General features: G+C 40.2%; 1 pseudogene; it reads right to left on the reverse strand.

Moving 5' to 3' along the window:
• Positions 1 to 17,468: 17,468 nt before the first annotated feature.
• Positions 17,469 to 18,133, reverse strand: LOC119535452 (annotated as a pseudogene).
• Between the last annotated feature and the right edge of the window lie 4,540 nt (positions 18,134 to 22,673).

Here is a 22,673-nt window from a genome sequence, read left to right on the forward strand (position 1 = left end):
AAAATGAGAGGCGTCCCTGGTCCTCATCTCCCCTCTACCCAGAGGACAGTTCCCTGCCTTTCCCCAAAGAAAAGGAACTATAACAGCCCCTCAATTCATCCGTCAAGGTATTCTTAATATATGATTTTAGATTTGATTGTAATCTCCTCGAGGAGTGAGGGCAGAGAATCAAAGAGCATGGAAGGAGACTTAGAAGTCATTTATTTGGACCAGATCCTGGTTCAGCACTTTTGATGTTGTAGTTGCTGTTTGCTTGAGGACAGTGGGGCGCAGTGAGGCTGTAAGTGGCCACCCGAGATCCCACACCAGGTTAGGGTGTTTCCATTCATTGTTCTACTCCTTCCTTCTTCCTTCTTCACAATGCACTGCTTTCGAGTCAGTGGACCTTCTCTAAACGTCATCGGCCAACTCATTTTACTTTTCCTCTGTGTTCTTATAATATTGTGAAGATGTAGTTCATTATGTTATTAGGATTTATTTATTTGTCCATCTATTCCACTGACCCAGAGAACCTTTTAGGCCAAGGCATGTGTCTTACCCATCTTTGCATCTCAAGGCCTAGAATAGTGGTTGGCAAACTTCAGCATGCATCGAAAACATAGTTCTCTGAGCCGCATTTCTGGTTCATTAGGTCTGGGGCTTGGGTGGCCTGAGGACGTGCATTTCTGACAGGTTGTCAGGTGATGCTGATCTAGAGCTCCCACTTTGAGAATCACAGGGCTAGAATAGTTGCTGTCAAACAGTAAGCACACTGTAAATGTTTTTGAAATATGTGAATGAAGGTGAGGAAGATTGCCTTTTATATGGTACCAGAAGATTGTGTAAAGGAGAAAGGGGATTGCTTACTTGCCTCTTTTGATTCCCCAGGATGATGAAGATAAAATGAGGTTATTTAGTTAAAGTACTTTGAAAGGTGCCATCCTTTGGTGGGTCCTGTCCGTGAGTAATTCTTGGTCCCGAGGCTTGTCAGGAGACTGGGTTCTGGGCTTGGTAGAGTGGGAGCAGAGGAGACAAACCTGGAGTCTCCCTTCCTGCCATTTTGGGGGCAAAGATAGTAAAACATCCACACTTCCTATCTCAAAGAAAGCTATAAAAGCTGGCTTTCTGTTATCTTTTACCCCTGCAGCCCTTGTCAGTTCAGTCTAGCTGTTTTAAGGGGAGAACAGGTTTCTCAAATATTTTTCTGGTCTAACAAATTAACCATAAATTAATAAAACCATAAGCCCAGGAAAATAAATTGGTGGTTGGCAGAAAGGAATTTAACCCATTTGCTTAAATGCCAATTAAATAAATAAATTACATTCACTCAAGTCATGCATTCCATAAAGGTTTTCATCAAAGCTTCTGATTAATTTCATGGAAAAATAGAAATATGGGTCTGTTTCAAACATGTTATTAAATATAATTATACGCTGATTACTACAACCTAAACTGCTGCTGTGTTAACAATTCATTTCCAACACATGCTATTTTAAAAACAAAATGTTTCCTTGAGTTTGTGTTGAGCCACCAGAATATCTTGTACTTGCTCTCTAAATCATCTGAAATCAGGCAGTTTCAAATGGGTCAGCTGTAAAGGAGGGAGCTTGGAATCAGTGGACAATCCACTAACTGAATTGTAGAGTAAGAAGTCATAAAAGTAAATGGTTAGTAGTTCTTAAGAGTGAATTGGGCATGGCTTTTGATAGAAGAGGGATGATGTTCATGGAGAAAAAAAGAAATTAAAGATTCAAGAGAAAGAACAACATCCTAATGGAAACCAGGGGTGGGGAAAACTTGGGGTCTCAAATGGAAAGGAAAGTATTAGAAAGAGGAAGGGGCTCCTTCTCTGAGGCACGAGGAAGTGAAAGTGGACAAGGAGGGTGTGATGATAATTCTACCTTGTAAAAGTTTTAGAGCCCTCATCCTAACCTCATTTTTATGGAGGAGTATATTAGTTAGGGTTCTCTACGAAAACAGAACCAGCAAGAGATATCTGTAGATACAAGATTTTATAAAAATGTCTCATGTGAATTGCTATAGTCAGTCACAAATGCAGTCAATTGACTGATGATTTAATAAATCAGCCACAAATGTCCTTGAGTAACGCTTAGGCCAGTGCTTGCTTGACCAGACGCCTGGACACTGTCACCTGGCCAAGTTGACACATGAACCCAACCATCACAAGGAGGAAACGGAGGCCCAGAGAGGTGATGTTAACTGTTCGAGGTCACCGTACAGATAAGTCCCAGGACTAGTAGCAGGTTACAGTTCCCCTTCACTGCTCCGCCTGCCCTGTCCCCTCTTGTTTCCCCTTTCCTACAACCATGCTTTTGTTTCCTTAGCACATTAAACAGTTGTTTAATAAGATATGGCAGATAGCTGAGGAAAAGAAAAAGGGTAAGAAAAAAAAGAAAAATTCAAATTAGATGAGAAACAATTTAAATGCATAATTGGTTGAAAGAAAAATCAAGAGCAGGTAGTGCTTAGTCTGCCGGTAATTTCCAGATGAGAGTCCAGATTTTTAAAAATTTTTGAATTGAAAATTAAAAAATTTTAGAAGTCTTTGAATATAAAGACATATCATAGCATGTATCTATAGATGTGGATATTATATTTGAAGAAATCCAATTTTTAATGAGTGGAGGAGGATCCCAGGTGCACAGCAATATTAACATGGACGCAAATATATTGCATCAGTGATAGAAGTTAAATTCCCATGCAGGAGCAAAATGGCAGCCTGGAAGAAGATGGCCACATGACTGCCTTTCCAGTGGTGACACGCCATTATTTGAGCCCCATTCTGTCAAAGGCAGGGCATTCATGGTCCTACTTTCCTAACCGTCATCAAGAGATCTGACTAGTATTGTCAGTGCCTTCTAGCCAAAGACCACCAGCAATTCACCTCTAGCTGAACAAGTTGGGTTTCTTACCCTCGCAGTGAGGGACAATGCACAACCATGGGGAGTCATGGGGCAGCTCATTGAAAGAGTGTTAGAAAGGACTTAACATAGAATTTGGGCTTTGGGTGGATGATTTGGGGAGGATTGAAGGAAGTGAGGGTTCTTTCTGGCTTGGGCACTGTTCTAGTTTGCTAATGCTGCAGAATGCAAAACACCAGAGATGGATAGGCTTTTATAAAACGGGGGTTTATTTGGCTATACAATTACAGTCTTAAGGCCATAAAGTGTCCAAGGTAACACATCAGTAATCAGGTACCTTCACTGGAGGATGGCAAATGGCGTCCGGAAAACCTCTGTTAGCTGGGAAGGCACGTGGCTGGCGTCTGCTCCAAAGTTCTGGTTTCAAAATGGCTTCCTCCTAGGACATTCCTCTCTTGCAAGCTTGCTCTTCTTCAAAACATCACTCACAGCTGCACTCCGTTCAGTCTCTTTGAGTCAGCATGTTTTATATGGCTCCACTGATCAAGGCCCACCCTGAATGGGTGGGGTCACACCTCCATGGGAGTATCCCACCAAAGTCACCACCCACAGCTGGGTGGGGCACATTCCAAGCAAATCTAACCAGCACCAAAACGTCTGTCCCACAAGACCACAAAGATAATGGCATTTGGGGGACACAATACATTCAAACTGGCACAGGCACTGTCTGAAAGCAGGGACGATGTTATGACTGGACATCTCGGTAAGTCTTGTCTATCAAGAGGGCAGACTAGAAAGAAGTTAAAGCTGCAATTGGGAAAGAAGCAGCAGTTACCACTATTATCCAAGAGAGGGGAATTTTTGATATTTTGTGGCTTGGTCTATGCCCATGTAGTATCTGTGTTAAAAAAAAAATGGAATTTTGATTTTTTTGGTCGTATTCCTTCATGGCCACAGGATCACAGAGTGGCCCTGTCTGATGTTGATTTTCTGTGAAATTGTTCAACAGGTGAATGCCAGGACCTAGCTGATAGTACCGGGCCAGCTCCTGGATGTCAGGATCTGCTTTTCTCTGTCTCACTATGCATTTATTTAGAGAGAAAAGGCAATGTTTTCAGATATAATTTCCAAAATTGTGTGTGTGTGTCTACTGATCTCCATATCAATACACGCAACTGAGCTGTGTCTTGAGTAGGATTACTAAGAGCAGAGATGCCTTTGTACTAACTACTCTTAACTTTCTTGTGTAGACTCCCTCTCCTTTTAACCACAGGGCATGATATGTAAATTTTGAATTAAAGCAGCTGTAGAAGGAGAAAAAACAAATTAGGCCTTGAAGACTGAGCTTACCTCATTAGCATGTTGCCTAAATCAACTGTGCAAACCAGCTCCAGACCATACTGTTATATCTGTATTCTCAGATAATTGTGATTCACACATAGTTGCCTCCTCCTTCAAAGTGTTGAAAGTGAATTAATAATTCTCCAGTACAATTTAATGGCTTCATATGGCTCTGATAGTGCTTAAAGGTTTTATTTGTTAATTTGCAGTTCTCTTGAAGGCACTTGGTAAATAGTGGCTTTCTTAAAATTGTGAAAAGTAGTAGTTAACAAATATAAAGTCATTTTTCTTGTTCTTGGCCTCATGGCCCGCCTTCCAGAGGCCCAGACTCACCATCAATAATTTGGGAGAGGAAATGGTGATTTGTGGCCCCTGTGTAGAAGCAGTTGTGATTATTACTGAAAACAAAAGGCCTTCCAAGAAATCATCAAGTAGCTTGTGTTAAGTAACAGCATTTGGGTTTAGGCAACTTGAGCTCCAGAATATCAATGCCTTCTTTCATGATGTAAAACATCATATTTAGCCCCATCCAGCCTCAAAATGACTCAGTAGAGAGAAGAGACTAGACATCAGGAAACCCGGGTGTTTTAGTTTCCTAGGCTGCTCCAACAAATACCTTGAAATGGGTTGGTTTAAATAATGGGAATTTATTAGCTGACAGTTTTGGGGCTGGGAAGATGTCCAAATCAAGGCATCAGCTAGGCGAAGCTCTCTCCCCAAGACTGTGGTTTCTGGGGCTGGCTGCTGGCGACCCTTGGTCCTTACCTTGTCACATGGTAAGGCACATGGCAAGGCACATGTGGTGGCTTCTGGTCTCTTCCTTCTCTTCTGGGTTCTGTTTCAGCTTCTTGCTTCCTGTGGCTTTCTCTCATAAAGGACTCCAGTAATAAGATTAAAAACTATCCTAGCTAAAGTAATCTCATCAAAATTTCTCCTTACAATGGGTTCGCACCCACAGGAATGGATTCGATTTAAGAACATGTTTTTCTGGGGTGCATACAGCTTCAAACCACCACACTGGGTTTCAGTCTTGGCTTTGCTTCTAACTAGTTGACTGGAAGCAAGTTACATGATTTTCTGGGTTTTAGTTTCTTTGTCTGTAAAAGGCTTGTTTTTCCTACCTCACAGAGTTACTAGATCACATGAGATAATGTTTATAAATGAAAAAAGAAAATGTTATTTCAAATTACTTGTGCCTCCAAGGAAGAGGATCCCTTTAAAGAAAAGATAGCAGTATGCTAATAGTTCTTTTGCTCAGAAGAGCACATTGATGGGTGTTGGAGATACAAAAGTGAGTGTGGCATGATTTGGGAATAGAGAGTGTAGAGAGGCAAATTGCTCTGCATAAACTTGGTTTGAACAGAAAATTGGACTACTTGGGGGCAATCAAGGAGGGAAGTGGTGTAGAGAGAGAAATGGGAGGGAAGGGGGAAAAGGGAATAATCAGCAGAAGGCAAGAGCTCTTGAGATAAACTAAAGGAGGGTGGCTGATAGAATTTTTTTCTTATTTAATTTTATTGAGATATATTCACATACCATACCATACAGTCATTCAAAGTGTACAATCAATTGTTCACAGTACCATCATATAGTTGTGCATTCATCACCCCTATCTATTTTTGAACATTTTCCTTGTACCAGAAAAAATGAAAATAAGAATAAAAAATAAAAATAAAAAAGAACACCCAAAACACCCCCCCACTCTATTTTTCATTTGGTTTTTGTCCCCATTTTTCTACTCATCTGTCCAAACACTAGATAAAGGGAGTGTGATCCACAAGGTTTTCACAATCACACTGTCACCCTTTGTAAGCTGCATTGCTATACAATCATCTTCAAGAGTCAAGGCTACTGGTATTTATTTCTAGCTATTTGTATTTATTTTTAACTATTCCAATGCATTAAAACCTAAAAAGTGTTATCTATATAGTGCACAAGAGTGCCCACTAGAATGACCTCTCGACTCCATTTAGAATCTCTCAGCCACTGAAACTTTGTTTCATTTCATTTCTCATCTCCCTTTTGGTCAAGAAGATGTTCTTTATCCCATGATGCCGGGTCCAGATTCATCCCTGGGAGTCATATTCTTTGTTACCAGGGAGATTTACAACCCTGGGAGTCAGGTCCCACATAGAGGGGAGGGCAGTGAGTTCACCTGGCGAGTTGGCTTAGCTAGAGAGAGAGAGGGCCACATCTGAGCAACAAAGAGGTACTCAGGGGGAGACTCTTAGGCACAATTATAAGCAGGTTTAGCCTCTCCTTTGTAGTAAAGAGCTTTGTAAAAGGGCAAGCCCCTTGATAGAGGGCTCAGCACATCAAACCATCAGTCCTCAATGTTTGTGAGAGCAGGCTGATAGAATTTTGAAAAACAGTGATGCCTAACTGGTCACAGTTGGAACTTAGTTTGTATGTCTGACTTGGAGAATTTTGAGGTTCCCAACTGTTTTCTGAGCTTGAATTTGCATATGTTCTCTAATGCCTCAAGGAGGAAGAAAGAAGGTTAGTGATTAATGGACAAGGAAGAGGGATGGTGGCTTTGTCTTTCTTCCTCAGAACATTGCCTGGAGCAGGTAATGCTCTCTCCAGTCACTGGATCCTCCCGACTCAAAAGTGTAGTCCCAGGACCAACAGCATAGACATTGCTTGGGACTTGTTAGAAATGCAGAATCTAATGCCTCATGGGGTGGTGGTGATGGGCTATGGAATCAGAAGCTGCCTTTTAACGAGATCCCCAAGTGATTCAATGCACATTAGTGTCCGAGAAGCGCCTATTGAGGAAGACAGATCTGTGTCTGGGGTGATATGAGAACCAGCCTATGAAAAAGCAAAGGGGCATAACTGTTGTCAGTTGACATTTCATCAGGAATGCGGCTGTGAATTAGATGTGGATTAAGCAAATTAGAGATAGATTAGGGACAATAGGGATTTGGCCACACCTGAGGCTCTGTAACAGCTTACAAAAAACTCGGGTTTTGCTGATCTCTCAACCTGCTCCTCACTGAGAAGAGAGACTGACAGGTGTCCATAGGAAATCAGGTGTAGCTGATATTCCCTTTACTCTGAACAGGGTTTTAAAGCTGCCGACAACGAGATTTTGAAAAGTAACCTAGCTGTTATGTTCCCAGTAAAGGGCTGAGGACTAAAAAAAGATGAACATTAGTTTCTGAGGTCAAAAGGGTGTCTTCTGTTTCCTTTGTATCATCTAATAACTCCTGGTAGAGTGGGACCCTGCAGAGTGAGCACTCAATAAATGTCATCAACTGTGATTTGCACCACAGTGGTAATACCTTGATTGCAACTCATTTCAACCAAATGTTAACTTTTAAATACCCAGCAACCAGAAACATACACTGCTGAGTACAGAATATTGGGTTTTGTTAAGTGTGATTAGATGTTGATTTCTGAGCCCTGCAAACATTTAGTGATGCAGAAGCTCTTGGGCTCTGAATCATTATGGATTATGGGGTAGACATTGGCAGAACTCCAAAAGGCACAATTTGTGGAAAAATTCTAGAGTGACCATGAGGCCCAGGTTATGGGTTTGGCCCTTGAGTGTGGCCCTGAACTGTGTCCTCGCCCCCTGACCGTGCTTCTGACCCTAGCCACCTGTTTTGGCAGATGTGTGCTTTTGGCCACCAAGGCGACTAAGCAGAGAGGAGAGATGTCTGGGGCAAACTCATACTGACAACTGGATAAAACAACTCATACCTATAAGTGATGACTCTGCATCAAAGAATAGTACAGCTACTGCTCTTTTATATTGCTACCAAAGAACACTCCATGAGCTTGCTCACTAGTGTTTCCCTGTGGCCAATTCCCTGCTGCATTCCTCCAAGTAGGCCAAATATATGGTGTTGAGATTAAGAAGGTCTGATCTACTCACAGGTTGTAGAGGATTAAAGACAGCTATAAATTCTTTGACATTCCTCCGTGGAGATCTGGTGTCTATGTTCCCTCTCTTTAAATCCGGGTAGGTTCTGTGACTGCTTTGATCAATAGAATATGGCAGAAGTGATTTTGTGCCAGTTTCTGGACCCAGGCTTTGAGAGACTGGCAGCTTCTATTTCCTGTCTTTTGGAACCCAGTCACCATATTCTGAGAAACCCAATCCACTCAGAGAGGCTACATTTAGTCCACAGTCCTAGGTGAGCTCCCAGCTGGCAGCCAGTATTAACCAGCCATGTGGGTGCGCCCTCTTGAATGTCAAGTCTAGTTGAGCCTTCAGATGACTCCAACCCAGCCACTATTTGACCGGAACTGCATGAGACATCCCAGGGATAATGAGCCAGCTGAGCATAGGAACCCATAGAACTATGAGAGAGAACAGTAAATTGTTTAAATCACTGCATTTTTGGGTGGTTTGTCATGTAGCATTAGATAACTGGAACGTAAGTTACCCTATTTATTTATGTTAGGAGGCCATTCTAAAATGTGTGAATCTATTTTCACTGTTTCATCTATGGTCCTAAAGCCTATTATTCAGTGACTTCCTGCTGCTCAATGCAACCACTTGGCCCACCTAATCTTGTAATATAGTTTTCAAAATTCAAACTTTGAAAAGCACTGTATCATTGAGAAAATCTCATGCATGCTTTATTAAATTGTCAGAGGCTGTTCTAGTTTGCTAATGCTGGAGAATGCAAAACACCAGAGATGGATAGGCTTTTATAAAACGGGGGTTTATTTCACTACACAGTTACAGTCTTAAGGCCACAAAGCATCCAAGACAACACATCAGCAATCGGGTACCTTCACCGGAGGATGGCCAATGACGTCCAGAAAACCTCTGCTAGCTAGGAAGGCAGCCGGTTTCTGCTCCAAAGCTCCGGCCTCAAAACGGCTTTCTCCCAGGACGTTCCTCTCTAGCAAGCTTGCTCCTCTTCAAAACATCACTCCCAGCTGCACTCTCTTAGTTTCCTCTCTCTGAGTCAGCTCATTTATATAGCTCCACTGATCAAGGCCCACCCCGAATGGGTGGGGCCACACCTCCATGGGAACATCTCATCGAAATGATCATTACCCACAGCTGAGTGGGGCACATTCCAAGCAAATCTAACCAGCACCAAAAATGTCTGCCCCACACAAGACCACAAAGATAATGGCATTTGGGGGACACAATACACTCAAACCGGCACAGAGGCCATCACAATGGTTATACCATCAGGTGTTCTCACTTCTATTGTTCTCAAACTCAGATCCAAAAGCAGTTATTATGCATACTCCTTGAGCTTCCCCATGACTGATTCCATGAGGCCATTTCTCTACTCAGTTCCTCCAAGTAGGAGCTGTTTTGGCAGGAAGTCTATTGAGTACCAAATGGTGTCTATAAAGTTCACATGTTTTTGCCTCTTCCGATAAATGGAAGCTCCCAGAGGGCTATGGCTATGTTCAAGTCAATATTTTATTCTCTCTCTTCCTACATCTTATCAGGAGAATTTTTTTAACTCATGAGTCATGGCATGCTAGCAGCTGGGATTCTTGGGTCCCTCCCTAGATTAAATAAATCAAAATATCCAAGGTTGGCCAGCCTTGACTCTTGAAGATGATTGTATAACAATGTGGCTTACAAGTGGTGACAGTGTGATTGTGAAAACCTTGTGGATCTCACTCCCTTTATCTAGTGTATGGGTGGATGAGTAGATAAATGGGGACAAAAACCAAATGAAAAATAGGGTGGGATGGGGGGGTGATTTGGGTGTTCTTTTTCACTTTTATTTTTTATTCTTATTCTGATTTTTTCTGATGTAAGGAAAATGTTCAAAAATAGATTGGGGTGATGAATGTACAACTATATGATGGTACTGTGAACAGATGATTGTACACCATGGATGATTGTATGGTATGTGAATATATCTCAATAAAACTGAATTAAAAAAAAAGGGCACTATCGCATGGAAAAAAAAAATCTGAGGTTGGGTCCCAGCAAGGATATTTAAAAAACTCTCCCCAGGTGATTCATAGAAGGTTGAGAAGCACTTCTAGCCCAACACTTTACTCTTGTTTGTGGTAGAGAAAGATTACTGTATTTCCCAATAGTGTATTTGTGTGTCCAAAAATTACTCACTGTTTAAGGCCCAGTTCAAACACTATTTTCTTCATGAAGCATCATGGTTCCACAATTGGCATATTTCCTACTTTTGAGTTAGTGGTATTGTATTTATAGCTGCATTTTCTACCTATTGTCTACTTTATTAATCTTTTCCTCTTCTGGGTCTTCATGACATGACTCTTACATGTATGTGTACACAGTTGGAGCTCAATAACTATTTATTAAATGCATGAAGAAACAGGCGAGTGTTGGGAAACACATTACAGCTCTGCCATGGCCTTCTTGTGGATGCCAAGTCTGTCTTTGTGTGGATGGAGGGAAGGGTGTCTCGGGAAGCCCTCAGTCTACATTCCTCACTTAGATCTGCTCCACAGCCCCTCCCTCCCCCACTCCTCCCCACCCCCATGGCAGAGCCAAGCTGCCACTGCTCTCGGGCCGCTGTCTCTGGATGCTCTCTGTCCTATCTCTTCCCTTCTTACCCTTAGTCAAGAAAAGTTTTTTCTTTCTTATTTAAATGAACATTCTTTACAAAGTTCTAATTTATCTACTTCTGATCTTGCAGGCACGTATGGCCATCAGAGGGAAGATGGGTTCTCCATAGTGTACTGGAGAACACAGCACCAAGACTGATACGATTGCCTGCCTGTTTCCCCACTGGCATGGATTAGCTATTTACTGAGTGAAAATGATAAATTTTCCAAGAGCAAACTCTGAAGTCACCAGGCCCCACAGTATTCTTGGCAGAATCTCTGTGGTAACTGTTCTGATGAAGCTACTTGGTGTAAATCTAAGCAAAAGAGCCAATGGACAATTGTTTAGGGTTTTAGGGCCTCTGTTGAAATGTTACGGTATTTTCAAGTTCCTGTAATCTTAGGACTGACTTCAGAGAGATGTATCAATGTGCAACTTTTCCCCTTTTTGCAAGTAGCATCCTTTGAAACACCGCAGTTTATTCATTCATTATTGCTTTTGCTCTGAAATACAAGACACCTCATTTTTTTCCCCTTTAAATTCAGAATTTTAAGAGGTCACTAGAAAAGTCCTCAGCTTTGCCTGTAATCAAAGAATTCCCTTTGAAGTGCTGCTCATTCTTAGCTCTAATTCAAGGATGAGTTATGAATCAGTGATGGACTCATGACATATCTTATTGGGGATATAAAAGGTCAGATTGTAATGCTTTTTTTGGTGATATATGCATCTGACTCAAGATCAGACAGTTTTAAATGATGGAATTTAAATTGTAATTTAGTGAAGGTGTAAGAAATTAGAAATTACAGCTCTGCTGAAAATCTGGAGCTATAGACCTATTCCTTCGCAACTTGGTGGTGGGTGTGTGGGTTAGAGCTGCTACTTAAAGAAGCTTTTCCGAGGCCTCATGATGATGCTTCTGAAGTAAAAGCAAAAGCTCATTGTGGTTCATGTTCCAGTGATCACCTGACATGCTGCCTTGGAAAAATTCAGGTAAGTCCCAAGGTGTAAATCTTTGTCTTTTGAACATCCTGTCAATTCAGTTAGCTGTTTCCTCCCATTTTGCCCAACTGTCTCAAAATTCTTCCCTTTTCATCTTTTTTCCCTCAACAAGAATTCTTGGGTACACAAAGATCCCTAATCATTTCCTCTTTGTGTATATATGAAAAAGGATTGCTTGAGACCAAACTAACTGAAGGAGGGTTCTTCCTTCCTAATCCAATAACATCACCCAGCTCTTTTTTATGTGAGTTACAGAATTGACCCAATTAGTGGGTGTGGGTTAGTGATGCATTTATTAAAAACAGAGATAAATGTGATGTGGTAGAAAGAGCACTGGGACTGTCTGTAAGTCTTCAACCCTTACTGTTACTTTGTCTCTCTGAACTTGTAGTTTTCTCCTCTATATATTCCCCACTAGTCTCAGTTTTCTTATCTATAAATTGCTCTACTAGTAAATTGCTGTGAAGCTTAAATAAAACAATAAAACTATAGTCCCTTATGTATTGTTCTATTATCTCAAAGTCTGAGGGGTGCTAATCCACTGGTATTGGTATCTAACAGATCATTATAATGAATTCTTTCCTTATGTGAAATTTCTCCCCTTTTTTCTTTCTTTCTTTCTTTCTTTCTTTCTTTCTTTCTTTCTTTCTTTCTTTCTTTTTTTCTTTCTTTCTTTCTTTCTTTCTTTCTTTCTTTCTTTCTTTCTTTCTTTCTTTCTTTCTTTCTTTCTTTCTTTCTTTCTTTCTTTTTTTTTAGAGAAGTGTGATGGTTTGGAGGTTTTTTGGACCCCAGAAAAGATCATGATCTTAAACCTAATTTATTTCTGAGGATGTAGATCTATTGTGGGTGGGACCTTTTGATTAGGTTATTTCAGTTAAGGCATGCTCCAAGTGGGTCTTAATCCTCTTACTGGAGCCCTTTATAGGAGCATGAAAAAGAGAGAAGGCAGAGAAACTGAGAAAAAGATAAACACAAGCTCAGAAAGAAAGCCATAGAGCAGCAAGAAGCTGAAAGCAATGAAGCCTAGAGGAGAAGGGAAAGACCAGCAGATGCTGGCCAAATGCCTTGCCATGTGGCAGAGGAGTCTCGGATCATCGACAGCCTTTCTTCAGACTCAGAACTGTAGGCTTGTAAGCTAATAAATTCCCAGTGTTAAAAGCCAGTTCATTTCTGGTATATTGCATTTTGACAACTTCCGCAAACTAAAATAAGTTGTAGGTTAACAGAAAAACCATGCCTAAAATATGAAGTTGCATATACCACCCTATTATTAACACCTTGCATTAGTGTGGTACATTTATTACAATTCATGAAAGGATATTTTAATAATTGTATTATTAACTGTAGTACATTGTTTACAATAGGGTTCATTGTTTGTGTTGCTTTTTTAAAAGCAGGCTTTTAAAAAATTTTATGCTAGTACCATATATGCAACCTAAAATTTCCCGTTAACCATAAAACACCTAGAAAACTAGGAATGGAAGGAAATTTCTTCAACATGATAAAGGGCATTTATGAAAAACTCACAGGTTATATCATACTCAGTGGAGAAAGACTGAAAACTTTCCCTTGAAGATTAGGAACAAGACTAGGATGCCCACTGTCACTAATGTTATTCAACATTGTACTGGAAGTGCTTCCAAGAGCAATTAGGAAAGAAAAAGAAATAAAATGCATCCAAATTGGAAAGGAAGAAATCAAACTTTCCCTATCTGCAGATGACATGATCCTATATAAAGAAAATCCTGAAAAATTCATAACAAAACTAGTGGAACTAATAAATGAATTCAGCAATGTAGTGGGTACAAGATCAACATGCAAAAAATCAGAATTGTTTCTGTACACTAGTAATGAACAATCTGTAGAAGAAATCAATGAAAACATTCCATTTACAATAGCATCTAAAGAATCAAATAACTAGGAATAAATCTAACCAAGGGTGTAAAGGACTTGTACACAGAAAACTAAAAGACATTGCTAAAAAAAATCAAAGGTGATCCAAATAAATGAAAGGACATTCCATGTTCATGGATTGGAAGACTTTATATTGTTAAGATGTCAATTCTGCCTAGAGTGATTTGCCAATTCAATGCAATCCCAAGAAAAATTCCAACATTCTTTGCAGAAATGGAAAAGTCAATCATCAAACTCAAATGGAAGGGTAAGGGACCCCAAATAGTCAAAGCTATTGAAAAAGAAGAACAAAGTTGGAGGACTTATATTTCTTGACTTATTACAAAACTTCAGTAGTCAAAACAGCAGGTACTGGTACAAGGATAAATATACAGACTGGTGGAATCAAATCGAGAGTTCAGAAATAAACCTTCACACCTTTGGTCAATGATCTTTGGCAATGGTGCCAGATACCTTCAGTGGGGAAAGAATAGTCTCTTCAACAAATGATGCTGGGAAAACTGGATGTTCATATGCAACAAAATGAAGGTGGACCCCTACCTCACACCATATACAGAAATCAACTCAAAATGGATCAAGGACCTAACTATGAGAACCAGATCTATAAAACTCCTAGAAGAAAGTGTAAGGAAGTTCTTTAGGACCTTGTATTTGGTGAGGGTTTCTCAGATTTTACACCCAAAGCAAAAGCAACAACAACAAAATAGATAAAGGGGACCTCATCAAAATTAAAAACTTTTGTGACTCAAGGACTTTATCACAAAAGTAAAATGACAGCCTACACAATGGGAGAAAATATTTTGATTACTGATTTAATTTCTTCACTAGTTATTGGTCCGTTGAGTTCTTTTATTTCTTCTTCAGTCAGTGTACGTAGTTTGTGTGTTTCTAGGAATCTGTCCCTTTCATCTAGGTTATTCAATTTGTTGGCATACAATTCTTAGATCATCTTACAGTCCTTTTTATTTTTATGAAATTGGTAGTAATGTCCTCTTCATTTCTGACTTTAGTTATTTGTGTCCTCTCCTTGAATGCCAAGAACTAATCAAAACAAACAAACAAAGACTAAAAGCACCTTTCACTGTCTTAGTAAATTGGCTCTGCTTTGGCTGGTGATCTCCTTGAGAGCTTAGCTCTCCTATCAAGAAGATCAGCCAGAAGCAAATGGGAAGTGCAGGGTCCTTTCGGTATTATCTGAGCCTGTGTAGTCAGAGCCTGGGGGCCTGCTTCTTCTCCTGGGCTTGTGCTTGCTAGAGACCTTAGGAATTCCCGTTTACAGTTTACAGGGTTTCAAGTGAAGACCTCCTCTGTCCCTTCAAAATAGACCTCCTCCCCATCTTGGGGCCCTCTTGAGTGACTTAATGCAGGTAGTCCTTTGCCCCAGGCTTTTCAACTTAATTGTTTCTCATACTGTCGCAGCTATCTTCAAGGTGCTTCTCTGTCCTCAGAAGAAACTCTGGGAGGGTGAGCCTGAGACATGTTCCCTGGCTCAGTCTCTCTCAGACTTCCACCCTGTAGATTGGCTCTGACATACATGCACCCCAGTATGCACCCAGGGACCACTCTGCTCCCTCTGGAACAAGACTGGGGACTGGAATGGGAGTGTAAGCTGTCTCTGCCTTGCATTGCAAAGGGGTAAGGAAGGGGCAAACAAGGGCACCAGGAGCTTCTTCTATGGCTTTTAAAGCTGTGTTTTCTTATTTCAGCATTGCCCATTTAGTGCAGCCCTTTACCTTCTTCTATAGTTCTGAGAAAATTACTGTCTTTAAGTTTTCCCTGCTACATTTGCCTGATGGGGATTGGAACAATGGCCACCCTCAGAGCCAGCTCCCAGAGAGCTGAAGTAGTTGATCAAAGGTGGAGATCTGGGATCAGACCACATACCCGTGGAGTTTGGAGGACTAGTTCTTTAAGTCTCACCCTAACACCAGCAAGATGTGCCAGGAGCTGGAGCTCTAGTTCCCACTGCTGCCTCCCATGAGGTTGGGGGAAAAGGGATGGTAGCTGCTGCAGGGAGAGTGAAACTCACTGGTCTTTATTGCAATTTACCAGCCTCTTCCTCCCACTCCTCCCTGCATGCTGCACAGTGTTGCCCCAGACTCTGGAGTTTCAAAGGGGTTGATTCGGACAAATTCTCCCAGTTCAATAGCTGTTTTGGTGGAGGGACTGATTCCTGGAGCTTCCTACTCCACCATTTCCCACAATCCTCCAGCTCTCATGTGTGTGTGTGTGTGTTTATTGTTTTGGTTAACTTTATTATATTTTAAAATCTGAAAACTGCAAAACATATTATTTATCCAAATGCCCGAGGAATGTTCAACTGGGCACAGCACCTCCACTCAAACTATTTGAAAGAAGACCAAGTTTAAGTTACAATCTTGTATTATAAAACATGAAGAATAACATAGATGCAACCTCCCTTCAAACCACATATACCTAGAAAATAGCTGCTTTCCTATATAAAGTACATTTGGTTTTCTAAAAAGAAAATGTACATTCATGCCTGTGATGTATATTTTATTGGCATTTAAAACAAATGGTTAATAAATTAGCATCGGTTCTCACAGCTTATAAATATTACTTCAAAAATTATACAAAGTAATAACAATGTCATAACAAAACAATAGCAGTGAATGTTTCCCTTAAAAGTTCTATCTTTGAAAAATAAAGCACAAATAACAAGTCAGAACTAGTGCATCTTCTACATTTAACAGAATAAATGGCTCAGAAGTAAGCAAATTAGAAATACTGCATAGGACAGAGGACATCCCTGCATGGAAAGCAATCTGCTGATTGTTTCTTATCCCCTGAAGAGTAAGTTGAGAGGTACAAGTGCTTGTAAACGATGCACATATTTTTAGCAGAATAAAAACACCTAACTATATATACAGTTCATCAATACCTCTGTGTTGGTGCAAAGTGCCATTTAAATGCAAAAATAAAAAGTTTACTTGTGTATATACCTATAGATAGACAATAAAATATAAATATGGTATAGTATCCATATGAAGAATAAACACATGCAATAAAACATGTATCTTTTCAAAATTGGGACATAAGTATCTTTATATAGAAATGAGAGCAATGAATGTCTAGTTAAATGTCCAAGCTGAGTCAAAATATGGAAAGTTTTAAAATAGGCTTTCATTGAAAAAAATATTCAGACTCCATCCAAACCACCCTTGTAGTATAATTATCTCCTGCCTAAAATGACTTTGGTATCTAATAATTTATTTAAAAAAACCTTATTGCTTCAGGAAAACCTATAAGCTTATTTTTTTTTCTTTAACTCCAACCAAATACAACATACAGAGAAATAAATAACAGAAAGGAAAATAATTTATATGGCTCTTCCCTTTCAGGAAACTGGCAGAACATGAACAGGACATTGCAGCAATGGGCAAATAAAATATTTGAGGAAGAGATTATATCTATAGTTGCATCTTTAAATATCCTTCCAAGGAAAAATTCCCATGGATTTAATTAGAGACGTTGTCAATCCCTGACACTTCTCCTTTGGGATTTAGCTGTTTTGGTTCAATAAAGATCAACCAGAATCAGAGTTTTTTTTCTCTGTTTCCTGCATGAAGTACATTTGTAAACTGTGCAATTAAAAAAATTAAAGACACAAAGAACTAACTGCTAATTTGAATATGTAAACACTAACACATTAAATAGTTTTTAAAGAAGTAGATTGGACTGTCATGTGGTTCTACAATTCAGATAACATATTTTAAAAGAAAACTTCTATAAAACAAAAGCTAAACGATTTAAATCAAGAAGGTATCAGCTTCCCCCGAAGTAAGTCCAATCTACATTTACACAAACATTTTTCAACTGTGGAAGTAATTTTCTTGTTTAAATCTTTCAATGTAGTGGCATAGTTTCATGGCTGTCCCCAACTTCAGCTCCATATACTTTTGAGTCACTTTTGAGTAGTAGCAGAGCCTTTGGGTCAATGTCATGATGTCAGAAGAGGTCGGCAAGGAGGGTGAATGTCTGAGGATCCATTTGTTCCATGAACTGTGTCACTTCTTCCACTGACCAGCTTGAAGGATCCTCAGAGTTTTGTGTCGTGTCAAATCCAATTGGTGAACTTGTAACAAAACTGGGATAGATGACGAGAGTTAGCATGTTGGCTGATGCTCTTATTTTCCAGTAAACCACAATTCATCAGGTCAGGGTTACGTGGTGGACTGCATTCTCCAGCGACCATCATAGTTGAAGCCACTGTTGTGGAAGCTCCGGCAGAGGAGAAAACACGGCTGGTGCCAGGAGCCAGTGGGCTGGAAAAGCAGGGCGTTGTAGGGGGACCAGGCATTGTGTTGTCTGGTGAGAAAAATGGATGCTTTTGCCACATGGTTTTCATATGGAGATGGTGGGTTTTTGAAACCTTTCTGTGCATTGTATCAAGCTTCTTATCCAGGTTTTGAATAGCATCATATATGACCTGGCAATGGGTAAGGATGTCCAACACTGCTTTTTGGTTGCTCGTCATTGTAGGATGTGTCAGATACAACACTTTCCTGATTAATGACCTGAGTGTTGTTTGGTTCATATGCATAAAGGACAGTGTTATCATCGTCATAAGCAGGTTTTCATGTTCTTATCTGTTTTGGAGCCACGCCGCCTCCGGAGGGTTCCGGGAGAACACTTTGTGGTGGCTAAGCTGCCACGATCCGTGCCGGCAGTGCCTGTTGAGACCACTGGCGACTTTGGAATGTGTCTCGTGCCAGAAGCACCCCCCCCCCCCACATACACACACAATGTGGTTTTTTTTTTTTTTTTTTTTTTTAATTCAGTTTTATTGAAATATATTCACAAACCATACAGTCATCCATGGTATACAATCAACTGTTCACAGTATGATCATATAGTTATGCGTTCATCACCACAATCTATTTCTGAACATTTTCCTTACATCAGAAAGAATCAGAATGAGAATAAAAAATAAAAGTGAAAAGAGAATACCCAAACCATCCCCCCATCCCACCCCATTTGTCATTTAGTTTTTACTCCCATTTTTCTACTGATTTTTTTTCAATTTTTTAACTTTGTTTATCAAAAAATTAAAAACAAACAGGCAAACAACAACCAAAAAAACCCCACAACATTTCAAACAAAGCAATGGATTAAGGAAAACAAATAACCTAAAATAATTACTTTGTTTCCAATATGTTCCTACCATACCTCAAGAAAATTAATAAACCATGTCCAAACAGAGGAGTAAGAAAAACAAATAATCTAAAATAACTACATTGCTTCCAACATGTTCCTACCATACCCCAAGAAAATTAACAACCCCTAAGAAAACAAAGGAATAAGAGAAAAAAAAAACCTAAAATAACTCTATTGCTTCCAACATGATCCACACAATGTGGTTTTAATTTTTATTGCAGGCTCATCCTCATTTGGGATTATTTTTGGTCTTGAATCACATGTGCCCTGGTTTGTGGAAGCGTTTTACAAAGAGATTTTACTTTTACCTTGGCTGGGTGTCCCAAGGGTTTCAATTGTCCAGTATGAATTTTCACAGTTATTTCTCAGCTTAAGGTCTCAACACCATATGGATAGTACTCTTTTGGACTCCATTGCTACAGGAGGCACAGACCAGGGCTTGGGGACCTGCCAGACTTTTGGTTCTTTGCTTCTTCTTTGGGTTGGTGGGCAGTTGTTTAGTTTCCCTGTGTCCTAGTTTGCTAATGCTGCAGAATGCAAAACACCAGAGATGGATTGGCTTTTATAAAACGGGAGTTTATTTGGCTATACAGTTACAGTCTTAAGGCCATAAAGTGTCCAAGGTAACACATCAGTAATCAGGTACCTTCACTGGAGGATGGCAAATGGCGTCCGGAAAACCTCTGTTAGCTGGGAAGGCACATGGCTGGTGTCTGTTCCAAAGTTCTGGTTTCAAAATGGCTTTCTCCCAGGACATTCCTCTCTAGCAAGCTTGCTCTTCTTCAAAACGTCACTCACAGCTGCACTCCGTTCAGTCTCTTTGAGTCAGCATGTTTTATATGGCTCCACTGATCAAGGCCCACCCTGAATGGGTGGGGTCACACCTCCATAGGAGTATCCCACCGAAGTCACCACCCACAGCTGGGTGGGGCACATTCCAAGCAAATCTAACCAGCACCAAAACGTCTGTCCCACAAGACCACAAAGATAATGGCATTTGGGGGACACAATACATTCAAACCGGCACACCCTGTCATAGAGGGAGCACAGCTTATGCACAAGTGGAAGTTCTAGTGCCACACCGCATAGGGCCCAAGCCTTCACCTCCGTTTTTATGGGGGTTTTATGATGCTAGTTCCTTGCTCTTGGGGTCTGCAGCCAAATCTGATATCCTCCCAGGTATACTGCTCTTGAGCTAATTTGTTTGTTTATTTGTTTGTTTACACCTAGGAATTTCCCTTTCTTTTGAGTTTGGCTTTTAAAAACAAATGTAGTTCATCCAGTATCTCTGTATTTGAAATGGGAAGGAGGATTTTCTTAGCTCAATTTGCTAGGTTGCAGAAACTAAAAATCAAATGTAAATTCTGTATCAGTCTCTTCCCTTGGTTAACCACTTTATTTTATTTTATAGTTAGACACCCCTATTCACTGGCAGCAGCACTGCCTCTCCAATTCTAATGTGTATATAAATCACATGGAAATCTTCTTAAAAGGCAGATCCTGATCCCTGTGGGCCTGAGGAGGGAAGAGTTTCTGCAGATCCAATAAGCTCTCGGGTGATCTTGATGCTGCTGATTCTTGGACGACACTCTGAGTAGAAAGAGTTTGGGAGTGACCAGTAATAACCTCTTCCAAGTGCTGAATTATCAGTTGCTGGTATTATTCTTGTGTAGTTGCCTGATAAAATCAACATAAAATGAAACTTTACATTGAAACAAGTTTAGAAATTGTAAAAAGCTATAAAATATTTCTCCTTTTAGAAAAAAAAATCCACAAATTCAAACTGGAATTAAGCATAATTGACCTTTAGAGCCTTTGAAAATACCCAGCAGCTCCCATTAGCTCTTTCAAATCCATCTGTCTACCTCCTCATCTTCCTTTTATGAAATTCATTTTTTTCTCATGCTGAAATTCTGGACAAATTAATAAAAGGATTAACTTTCTAATTCAATTTAACTTTTTCATTTAATTACTTGTATTTTTAATAGTAATATTGATTTTTCTTTTGTTAGAATTGTATTGTTTTTGCAAGGCTTTTAGCCTGGGAACTTATTTATTCATCATGGATAATATCGATCCCAGAGAATGGGGTATTTGAGTTCTGACAACTGGTACATCAGGAGTATCTTCAAAATACGAGCAATTGTTTGTATGACCAAAGATTCAAACGAAGTTGCAAGACTCAGTTGTCATTATTTAGTATGAGAAGCATTTTCCAAACTTTCTCCAAAATATGTACCCCCAAATATAGAGAAGCAAATAAAAGTTGATTGGCATCTTGGTTGGTCTCACTTTGGTTACTTATACCTTAATTTTATGGACCAAATCAGTGTGACTTTTAGGATTAATCAGGGGTACCATGTAAGCTGCGAGGCATGCTGGCTTCCCCAGTGTGGCATATAGAGGGTTGAAGTGACCTTACAGCTGTGGGGCTGGGTGGGAGGTGGCAGATGGGGGAGGCAGTGGGAGGTAGTGAAGGGAGCCCTGGGCCAAGTGCCTGACTCCGACGGCTCTGCCATGAACATGCATGTCCCTTCTCAGGTCTCTATTACTTCATTCAGGAAATGGGATTGTAATAGGCCATCTGCTATTTCTTGCATTGGAGACACTAATGTACAGTTCCCATCACTTACACCTAGGTTTCATCTTTTGGGTACTTGGTCCTGGTCCAGGATTTGTGAAAACAAATGAGCTGCATGATGGATAAAATGTATTGTACCACAGCCTTGATGAGCCTGATCAGGAGGGCCTCCGAACAGGAATAGTGAAGAAATTTGTGGGAAAAAGTCTGTCCCATGGGTATTTCACACAGGAATAAAGGGTTTGAGGCTTTCCTGACCTAAACTGAGATTTTTAGTAAGAGGATATGGTGAGTTGAAGGGTAGCCCCCCAAAAGATATGTCCACCTAGAACCTGTGAATGTGAATTTATGTGGAAATAAGGTCTTTGCAGATGTCATTAAGTTAAGGACCTCAAGACCATCCCGGATTAGATGAACTTGGCTCTAAACCCAATGACAAGTGTCCATACAAGAAAGGGAAGAAGACGCACAGGGGAGAAGGCCATGTGAAAATGGAGGCAGAGATTGGATGCAGCTTCAAACCAAGGAATGCTAAGGATTGCTGACAGTCAGCAAAACCTGGGAGAGAGGCGTGGAATGGATCCCCCTCACAGCATCCAGAAGAAATCAGACCTCTTGAAACTTGATTTCCAAGTTCTGGCCTTCCGAACTATGAAAGAATTAATTTCTGTTGTTTTAAGTCACCCAGCCTATGGTACTCTGTTACAACAGTCCTATGAGGCTAATACCAAGGGTTTTATATCTAGTAAATCATATCTAGTGAATATTCTAAATAGATTTTACATCCATTATTTTATTCCTCAGGATCACTTCATAAAGTAAATACCATCATTATTCCCATTTTACAGGTTAGGAAACTGAGGCTCAGAGAGGTTAAGTAGCTGGCCCAATGTCATAATCTCCCTCCCCCCTGTCAGTAACATTGCATTATGGTACCCACTGGGTGGCATTTTCTACACTTGCCAGTTTGACCTTCACCTCTTTTTCTATTACAGGTAAGAGTGCCTGGTGTTGTTTTAAGGCTGTTGTGACAGAGCCTCTTGGGAATTCAGTGAAGTAGAACACACATAGTAGAACACACAGCTTGCTGTTTATAGTGAATCATTTTACCTACAAAGACAACTTCCCATGTTGCAATGACATGGGAAATATGAAAAGCGTTTCTTCCTTTGAGAACACAAGGTGGCACTGAGGGGTTCTTTAGGTAGAATTTCGCCATTCAGCTTGGCACTTTTTAGCTAGTGTTGGGAGAAGAAAGAAGAAAATGGGAAAAGTGCGA

This window comes from Choloepus didactylus, chromosome 5 (genome assembly GCF_015220235.1).
Source record: "Choloepus didactylus isolate mChoDid1 chromosome 5, mChoDid1.pri, whole genome shotgun sequence".
NCBI classification, from domain to species: domain Eukaryota; kingdom Metazoa; phylum Chordata; class Mammalia; order Pilosa; family Megalonychidae; genus Choloepus; species Choloepus didactylus.